This window comes from Azolla caroliniana, unplaced genomic scaffold, assembly GCF_043228905.1.
Source record: "Azolla caroliniana isolate FFs.n. ecotype wild unplaced genomic scaffold, voAzoCaro1.0.p SCAF_20, whole genome shotgun sequence".
NCBI classification, from domain to species: domain Eukaryota; kingdom Viridiplantae; phylum Streptophyta; class Polypodiopsida; order Salviniales; family Salviniaceae; genus Azolla; species Azolla caroliniana.
The window spans coordinates 5,482,108-5,492,694 of NW_028230455.1; positions in this window are offsets into that span (position 1 = coordinate 5,482,108).

The following is a 10,587-nucleotide window of genomic DNA, read 5'->3' on the forward strand; positions in this document are numbered from 1 at the left end:
GTCTTTCAAGCATTCCACGAAACATCCGCTCCTCTTTAGGGAGGAGGAAATCCTCCCTTCCAACTCGTAGCTTTCCCTTCGTCTCTTCAGTGAAGACGTGACCAATTGTATTTGGGTTCCTTAAGCTTGGATCTTTTGCAACTTCCTTCATCTTTTGCCAGCTATCTTCCGGTAGCGGAACTGCAACTGGCTTGATCTTCCTATCCACGGTTTTATATTTTGTGTTGACTTCGACTTCCTCTATCAAGATGCCTCAATGGTATTCATCGATGATAGTATACATGTTGACGGAGTTAACCGAAATCACATGTTGATGGTGAGGATAGCTCAAATCCACGACTTCCTCGATTTCGCCGATGGTGTCGTTAAATGAGGCTTCCTCCAGAATATATGACACGAATTCTTCTTCTTCGATTATGCTTTCTTCTTTTAGCACCTCCTCGAAGTCTTGTATCTGACACTTTTCCTTCTTGTTGAGTAGTCTAAGTTTGCATGCGCCGCCAGGTGTGACGCATGTTGCTTCTCCTTGCAATCCACGCACTTTGCTTCCTTATGGGGACTTATGATTGCTTGGACTATTTGTGCCCCATGCTTCAATAGTCCGCTTTAAAAATCCGAGGATTCACCTCCAAGGCTATCTCGGTTCCTTTCATGATTAGCTCGAACCGTCAGGAATTGAACGGATCTTTTACTATCAAGACTCTTGACGCGTGCGAAGACCGCTCCATTATCGAACACCTTGGTCTCCATCTGGGACGATGTTATATATGGTTGTCCTAGGATGACGGGATGTGAAGCCGAGTCTTGCACGTGTTATTCTCTAGCCGGACAAGGCCTAACACAAGGTGTCACGGAGACACTTCACCAAAGGGTGATTACGGCATAGGATTAAGATTCAACGATTACACCGACTTACGTAGGTTACACGATTAGAATGCTTTGGTTAATTACACGCGTAAGATATAACAGTAATTACAGAACGGAAATCAACACAGAAGTATAAACATCATAAGCTATATTAATTATCCGCTGTGATTACAATGGGGTCCGGGCCTTTAAATAAGTTTCCGGCCCGTAGTACAAAACGGTGCCTCTCGCACCTATTCGGGATCCGTCCGGATCTGGAACGGCATACCGTTTCCAGTCCGTCCGTCCACACTATGCTTATTACAACCATACTTAATTAATTCCTTCACTCCGTATTTTGGACTCCTTGCCGGCCGGTAATAGCACGAAGAAGTGTTGATCAATCTCTACATCCCCAATCGTGACTTTAACGTTGGGGCAAGCTCCGTACAAGTCCTCCGTAGCCTTCGTCGTCGCTCGAATCTTCCATCCGTGGTTTGTATTAATCGGCCATCTTCCTTTCTTGTAGAACTCGGTCGACATGAGGTTGATCTCAGAGCCATGGTCAATCAAAGCGACCACGGTCTCTTTCTTCTCCCCGATCTTCACCGGTGTCTCCGTTGTCGCTCTTGCCCAATGAGGCCGCGAGTAATGGCTATCCGCCACCACTTCTTCTTCCTCCTCCTCTTCCGATCTTGCCATGGTTATGGCACTTGTTTTCACCTCCTCTTCATCAGATTGTTGCCGCTTCCTCTTAATAAGGTCCACGATAGTATCATGGAACTCCTTCGCGATCCCAAGTAGCTCTCTCAAGGTAAGGTCGACATGACTATCTAAAACCTTCTCCTCAAGGACCTTCCGCAAGTTTGTTGTTTGTTCTATGTCCAACCTTAGCTTGTAAGTCGGTGCCGCTCGTTCTTTTCCTTTCTTCGTTGATTCTTCGACTTCCATCCGAGCAGGTTGGCTCGATCCACCGGGCTTCATGTTTGTTTCACCAATCTCTTTTCTTGGGATAGGTTGGGGTGGCCCTTCTTTCCCTCCGTTCCTCGTGTTAGGTCGCTTTGATGTGCCATCTTCTTCACCGGTTCTCTTCCTCTTCTCTTCGACAAGGGCTTCATAGGTGTCACACACAACCTCCGCAAAGCTTGTGTTTTCGTCGATTGGATCTGACCATCCGGTTGCTCGTCGCACGTTTCGGTCAGCAAGTTTTAGATCCTCCGAATTGATTTTGCCTTTTTCTTCGCACTCGAAGACCGTTGGCCAAAACCCAGCTCCTGGCTTGATCATTTTCAGATTCTCTTTTCCAACTCGTATCCCAACCGAAGTGGCATAGTGCATAGCCTCCACATGCCTTGCATCTTCTTCTTCTACAATCTTTTTCAGCCCACCTCTTCCGAAGTTCACTCGTAGTGGCTTCCGGGTCTCGCTTGAGTGAATCATGTTGCCGTCCAAATAGACGACATTCTTGCGGATCGCATCTTGCAAGTCAGCACATTCCCTTCATGAGTGTTCAAAGCTATCGCACCACACACATCTATACGCTTCTTTTCCCTTGGGCCCGCGTCGACCTAAGTTGGCTAGCGATACCGCTTCAAACTTCTTGGAGAGCTCTTCGATTATAGACTCCTCCATTGCTTTCTTGTCGAAATTGTTGATCGGCTTACTAGGCTCAATCGTCGTAGGTGCCTTCTTCCACAATTGTGGATTCTCGACCTCAGCTTCCTCTTGCCATTGTCGTCGCTTATCAAAACGGCTGCAAGCCTTCTTCACCGCCGCCCAGTCCGCTACCAAACCATTTGGTTGTGTTTCGTCCTCCAAGAAACTACCCAATTCTCGCCGATCTTTCGCATCCATTGCCTTTAGGAATAGTAAGACTTTATCTCCGTCGAGAACTCGTTGCTCGACACTCGGAAGTCGGTTGTACTTCTGGTCGAATTCGGCATAAATTCCCGATGCACACAGATTCTTCCCTTTCTTCTCGATCCAATTCATTAACGTATGGCGAGTCATCCGCGATGCGTCTTCAAGCATGTATTCAGTGAGAAGAGCCCTTTCCAACTCCGCCCAAGTTGCATGCTCGTTTTGGATCTCCATCACGCGCTCACGGATCCCGGGTTCTACCACACGCTTAAAGCTTGAAATTTGTTTTGGATCATGGACATCTCTTTGTTGCATCTCATTCCGGTAGGTAGCAAGGAAATTTGTGATGTTCTTCCCACCGAATCTTCCAACTGTCTCCACAGTTCGGTCAATAGCTTTGTCGACTAAAGCCTCCCGATCTCTCTCTTTCAGCATGAATTCAACGACGGACACCATGCCTTTCGTCAATTCTTCTCCTTGAGTTCCACTTGTCGAAGCCATCTTCGTACTTGATATCCTCCTACTACCTCGTTTCACGTCGGGTTCACTTACGTTGTCGCGAAAATACGACGAGGATACGTGAACGTTGAGGCAAGACCCCGGGGCCTTTGTCTAGAGGATATCAAATTCGTGTATTTATATACTAAGAATTAACCGAAATAAGAAAGATTAACAAATTTCATTAATAAAAGGGAAAGAAAGATTACAATCAATCCCAAGATTGGGATTACAAAAGTTTTATCTTATGGAGATGATTAGAATAATAGATTAGGGGAAATAAGAGATTATGATTCTTGAGTGATATGGCTTTGACAAGGAATTTTGGATTTTGAGAGATTGCTTCCGTATGGAAATTATGGTTTACTTGAGAGATAGCTCCACATGCCTTGCATCTTCTTCTTCTACAATCTTTTTCAGCCCACCTCTTCCGAAGTTCACTCGTAGTGGCTTCCGGGTCTCGCTTGAGTGAATCATGTTGCCGTCCAAATAGACGACATTCTTGCGGATCGCATCTTGCAAGTCAGCACATTCCCTTCATGAGTGTTCAAAGCTATCGCACCACACACATCTATACGCTTCTTTTCCCTTGGGCCCGCGTCGACCTAAGTTGGCTAGCGATACCGCTTCAAACTTCTTGGAGAGCTCTTCGATTATAGACTCCTCCATTGCTTTCTTGTCGAAATTGTTGATCGGCTTACTAGGCTCAATCGTCGTAGGTGCCTTCTTCCACAATTGTGGATTCTCGACCTCAGCTTCCTCTTGCCATTGTCGTCGCTTATCAAAACGGCTGCAAGCCTTCTTCACCGCCGCCCAGTCCGCTACCAAACCATTTGGTTGTGTTTCGTCCTCCAAGAAACTACCCAATTCTCGCCGATCTTTCGCATCCATTGCCTTTAGGAATAGTAAGACTTTATCTCCGTCGAGAACTCGTTGCTCGACACTCGGAAGTCGGTTGTACTTCTGGTCGAATTCGGCATAAATTCCCGATGCACACAGATTCTTCCCTTTCTTCTCGATCCAATTCATTAACGTATGGCGAGTCATCCGCGATGCGTCTTCAAGCATGTATTCAGTGAGAAGAGCCCTTTCCAACTCCGCCCAAGTTGCATGCTCGTTTTGGATCTCCATCACGCGCTCACGGATCCCGGGTTCTACCACACGCTTAAAGCTTGAAATTTGTTTTGGATCATGGACATCTCTTTGTTGCATCTCATTCCGGTAGGTAGCAAGGAAATTTGTGATGTTCTTCCCACCGAATCTTCCAACTGTCTCCACAGTTCGGTCAATAGCTTTGTCGACTAAAGCCTCCCGATCTCTCTCTTTCAGCATGAATTCAACGACGGACACCATGCCTTTCGTCAATTCTTCTCCTTGAGTTCCACTTGTCGAAGCCATCTTCGTACTTGATATCCTCCTACTACCTCGTTTCACGTCGGGTTCACTTACGTTGTCGCGAAAATACGACGAGGATACGTGAACGTTGAGGCAAGACCCCGGGGCCTTTGTCTAGAGGATATCAAATTCGTGTATTTATATACTAAGAATTAACCGAAATAAGAAAGATTAACAAATTTCATTAATAAAAGGGAAAGAAAGATTACAATCAATCCCAAGATTGGGATTACAAAAGTTTTATCTTATGGAGATGATTAGAATAATAGATTAGGGGAAATAAGAGATTATGATTCTTGAGTGATATGGCTTTGACAAGGAATTTTGGATTTTGAGAGATTGCTTCCGTATGGAAATTATGGTTTACTTGAGAGATAGCTTCCGTAGGGAAGATTGGGGTTATTGGCTTCGATAAGATAAGAGAGCTCCCCAACAAAAGAAAAAAACATTAGATAATATGGAGAGTGAGTCCTAGTGTAGGAAAAAAAATGGAAGAAATATGGAGTTCTCCCTTGATCATAGCCTTTCCACTTTTTGTTGCATGGCCTCTACTTTTAGTTGCCTAGCTTTTTCTTTTTGTTGCATGTGACTGTCCACATGACCTTCACTTTTTCCATGCACTCCTTCTTTAGTTGCTTGCATCCACATGGCCTTTACTTTAGTTCTCTTCACTTTACTTTAGTTTGTTGCATGATCCAATCTTTCGTCCGTCCGCGTCCAAACTCGTCCGGTAGCCGGTTCCATTTTGCTTGCCGGTCGGTTCCGGTTCCGATTTTGCTTGCCGGCCGGTAACGATTTGCTTGCCGGTTCCGGTTCCGGTTTTGCTTGCCGACCGGTTCCGATTTGCTTGCCGGTTTCGGTTTCAGTTCCGGTTTTGCTTACCGGCCGGTTCCCGTTTGCTTGCCGGTTCCGGTTCCGGTTCCGGTTTTGCTTGCCAGCCGGTTCCGGTTTTGCTTGCCGGCCGGTTTCCGGTTTGCATATCCGTTCTAGTTCCGATTTTGCTTGCCGGCCGGTTCTAGTTCCGGTTTGCTTGCCGGCCGGTTCCGGTTCCGGTTTGCTTGCTGGCCGGTTTACGGATTGCATACCGGTTAGTTTTCGGATTTGCTTACCGGACCCGTTTTCCGGATTTGCTTACCGACCGGTTTCCGGTTTTAGGGAATTTGGCCACCATCATCCATCAAGACAAAGTGGCCAAAGTGCTCTTAGCACAAATGAAAAATGAGGGAGCTCAAGGTGTTTATATAGCCAGGGCCTTAACTTTCCTATCTATGTGGGATAGTTCTAATTTCCCTATCTAATCAAACTTTATTTTCTCATAACTTGATATGTATTTCTCCATTTTGTATATAGTAAAATACATTTTGAAGCTCTTGAGTATATCCATCTTTCTATAATAAGCTACTAATCTAATCTATAATAATTATTTCATTATTTTTTTACATAGTGTGTGAAGATTCCCACGACAACGTTCTTACACGCTCAGGTATTCAAGACACACACTGTGGATTAGCCGTAGCTATACACAGAAAATTAGAGAAGATAGAATTCTATTATGAGACGTTTCTTTACATTCCCAAAATTACACGCTCCCTCTATCAGAGGTTTCCTGCCGTTTATATACGCAGGGTCTATTTAGTCGTTCACGCTTCCTACGTGAACCGTTACATGCGTTATGATTTATATTATTTCTTATTCCTACGCTCTTGTCCGTCGGTTACTATTCCGGCGGACAACAATACGCACTACGCCGAAGGATCCAAAAAAGTCGGAAAGGGGACAGCCTTCGTGACAAGAGACGAAGCGAACCCGATGAAGAAGACCACCCCGAAATTAGACGAAGTGTGGTACGTTGAATCTGGAGCGTCAAACCATATGACAAACCATAAAGAGTGGCTCTCATATCTAGAAAAACCGGAACAACCGAGAGTAGTCACAATAGGAGACGACACTCCGCATCCGATCGTACATGTCGATGAAGTTCCCCTCAACCACGTCGGGCAATAAGGGAAGTTAATGAACATGTTACACGTCCCGACAATTACAAAGAATCTGGTGTCGATCTGACAGATCGTCGACCAGGGCATGCAAGTGTGGTTCACGCATCTTGGGTGCTTCATCGAGGAAGAAGGCCAAGTTATTGTGCAAGGGCACAGACATGGGAGGATGTTCATCCTCGACACCAATGATGTAGGCACCACCATGTTCGCGAAACGGCAAAAAGTCGAGTCGGATATCGACTTGTGGTATAAGCGGATAGGTCACGTCAACTACCGAAGGCTTCAGGACCTGCAATCGAAACAAGTTGTGTTCGGATTGCCGAAATTCTGTGGGCGAAAGGCCCAAATTTCTGAAGCTTGCCAGCTAGGGAAGCAACACCAACTTCCTTTCCCCAATGAGCATAATCAAAGCCGAAATAAGCTCAACTTGATACATTCAGATGTATGGGGACCGACACAAAACGTGAGTCTTGGTGGGAGTCGATATTTCGTCTCCTTCATTGACGACTACACCCAACACACACGGATCTACCTCATCGAAAAGAAGAGTGAAGTCTTCGGCTGTTTCCGGAACCTCAAAAATCTTGTCGAAAGGGAAACAGGGACGAAGATCAAGTGCCTACGGTCGGATGGCGGAAAAGAGTACTTTTCTAGCCAATTCAACAATTATTTGCAACAAATGGGAATTCGGCGTGAATTCAATTGTAGGTATACGCCGGATCAAAATGGCGTAGCCAAAAGGAAGAATGGGTCGATTGTTGAAGCAGTGCGGGCAATGTTGGAAGAAAAGAGCATGCCCAAATTCTATTGGAACGAAGGGGTCCGAACCACGATCTACATCCAAAATCAGATCGGAGAAAAAGTGTCGGTACATGAGCTGTATTTTGGAAGCATACTGAATCTACGACACTTAAGGGATTTCGGTAGCATTGCGTATGTGCATGTGCCGAAGGAGAAGCGGAGGAAGTTGGACGCGAAAGCCGCGAAGTGTATCTTGGTCAGCTACCCGAACCAAACAAGCTCGCGTAAGTCGCGATGTTGTGTTCGATGAGTCCGCGTCTTGATATTTGCCTCCGACTACGGACATCAACTCCAATCCAAGTTCTTAAGATGAGGTCAGCGAGGCTGAGATGCCTCCTGATGAACGCGAAGTCAGAACTCTTGAAGAGAGTCCGATCTCATTTCGACTAAGTGGATCGAATGAGCGACTGAGTCGGTTTGACCAGTCAGATGAAGAGCCAACGAGTAGTGGAGACTCGGTTCTGCATTCCCTGCGCCGGAAGCCGAGGAGACGGCTTACACACAAAGAAAAGGGAAAGAAGAAGATGCCGGAATACGGCATGGATAGGGATGAGTCATATCGACGCGAATCCGACTTCGAGAATAGCGATGAAGGTCCTTCAAGAGCGAAGTCTGTGTTGGCCAAAACGGCCTCAACATCGACTAATGAGCAATTACGCCGGTCTACCCGCCAGAAGAACCATGTTATGTGGTTCGGATACGAGTACATGGCGCATCACTATGCGTACATGACACGTGTAGCGGAAGTGCGTGAACTGGAGATCTACGCAGAAGCGGCAAAGGACGCAAATTAGCATGCCGCCGTGGAGGAAGAGATGAACACACTTGCGGAGAATGAAACCTGGGACCTGGTTGATGCCCCCAAGGGTGTAAAGCCGATTGGATGCAGGTGGGTGTACAAGATCAAGAACGACATTGATGGCTTGGTCAACCGATACAAGGCCCGATTAGTAGCAAAAGGCTACGCGTAGCAACACGGCATCGATTATGATGAGACGTTTGCACCGATCGCGAAGATGACGACCTTCCGTGTTTTGCTTGCGTTAGCTACGGCGAAGGGGTGGCACTTACATCAGATGGATGTAAAGAATGAGTTCCTGCAAGGCGAGCTTGAGGAACAAGTGTACATGGTACAGCCCCCTGGATTTCACTTTGGAACGAACATTTCGACGGTATGCCGGTTGAAGAAGTCCCTTTGCATACTAAAGCAAGCCCTGCATGCCTGGAACACGAAGATCATGCAACGATTGCGTCGGATGGGATTTGCGACATCCAAAGCGGACTCTTCATTGTTTGTCTGGCAGGGTCGACTTGGATCGGTTAGTATTTTACTTTATATTGATGACTTGGTCATCGCCGACGTTGAACTAGGTGAAATTGACCGCGTAAAGCTCCAACTTGCAGCATCATTTGATATGAAGGACCTAGGGGACCTTCATTACTTTCTTGGGATCAAAGTCATCCGAACCCCCAAAGGCATACTGATCAACCAATGGCATTACGTGTTGAGTATGATCTTCAAGTTCGGGATGGCAGACTGTAAGTCCGCCTCAACTCCTCTAGACAGAACCATGGAGCTTCACCCTAACTCCGGAAAGGTCTGCGACCCGAAAAGGTTCTGAAAAATTGTCGAAAGCCTCATATACTTGACTATCACCCGGCCGAACCTCAGCTACTCGGTCGGCTTGATTAGTCAGTACATGGCGTGGCCAACCGAGGAGCACCTTCAGTGCGCGCAATGCCTACTCAGGTACATCAATGGCACTGAGGACTGGGGGCTACTATATCAGACCGGAAATGTCGGTGATCACCGATCCACATCCGGATTCACGTTCTCCGTTGGGAGCGTCGCGAACGCGTGGAGTAGCAAGAAGCAACCGATAGTTGCACTGTCCAGCACAGAGGCTGAGTATCGAGGAGAGGCTGTCGCAACATGCGAAGCCATATGGCTGAAGCGACTACTTAAGGATCTGCAGGTGGAGGTGTCCGATCCGACGACGATCTACTGTGACAACCTCAGCAGCATCCAACTTGCGAAGAACCCCGTCTTCCACGCCTGGACTAAGCACATTGAGGTGCACTACCACTTTTTCCATGAGCGTGTCCTCTGTGGTGAAGTTTGTTGAGCGGCAAACTCAACTGGAGCCGGATCGGCTAAATAAGCCTGAGCCGGCAAGCGAGACGGATTGGTAAGTCGTGAGCAACCGAGCTGGCAAGCAACAAAGCTGGGGAGCTGGGGAGCCGGTTAGCCGAATCCAATCAGTAACCGGAAGCCTAGTATTAGTGTAGTCTATTAGGCAATTATAGTCTCGTAGTAAGTGTCAAAAGCTCGTGTGACCATTGAAGTACGTGGTACTTCTTTCAGTCCCACGAGGACTTGTATAAATAGTGCTACTGAGCACAGTTGTAAATACAGAGTGAATATATCGTTTTGAATATAGCTTTTACGTTCTGCTCTCTCTGTCTCTCCCGTGTACTCTGTGTATTCCCTACTTTCTCTGTTTTGTAACGCTTCCGCAAGTAATCCTTTACATGGTATTAGAGCGCGAGGGTTGAGAACCTCTGCAGCCGACAAACGTTTGAAAGCAAACTCTAACAGGTCGTAAGAACAGTAGACAGAGAATCGATGGATAGAGGAATGGCTAGCTCGCTCCCTGTGGAGAAACTCGACAGATCCAACTATGCATCTTGGTCGTATAAGATGCACCAGTACGTGCTTGGGCATGGCTACTGGAGTTTCGTCGAAGGAGCCAACAAAACAGCACCTGATGCGGCACATAAGGAGTTCCCAGCGTGGGAACAATCGGCAAGCAGAGTGATGTACTACTTCGCGTCCAGTGTCAGAGACCAGCTGTTAAGCCACATCCGAGACGCCAAGACGACGAAGGAGGCTTGGGGAACCTGAAGAAGGTTTTCGCCACGAGCACTACAGCCCGGAAGCTGCAACTCTGACAAGAGTTGAGCAATGTCCGACAGAAGGGAAGGACATGTCGATGGCGGATTACACGGCCCGGATCAAAGAGATCTGTGACTCGCTTGCATCTATCAACATTACCGTAGAGGAAGACGAGATGGTACAGGTCTGTCTTGGGGCCTGGCGTCGAAGTTCAGAGCGTTCCGAACGGCGGTGTGAACAAGGGAGAATACGTCGTCATTTTTCAACTTACAGTCGATGCTCCTTATAGAGGAG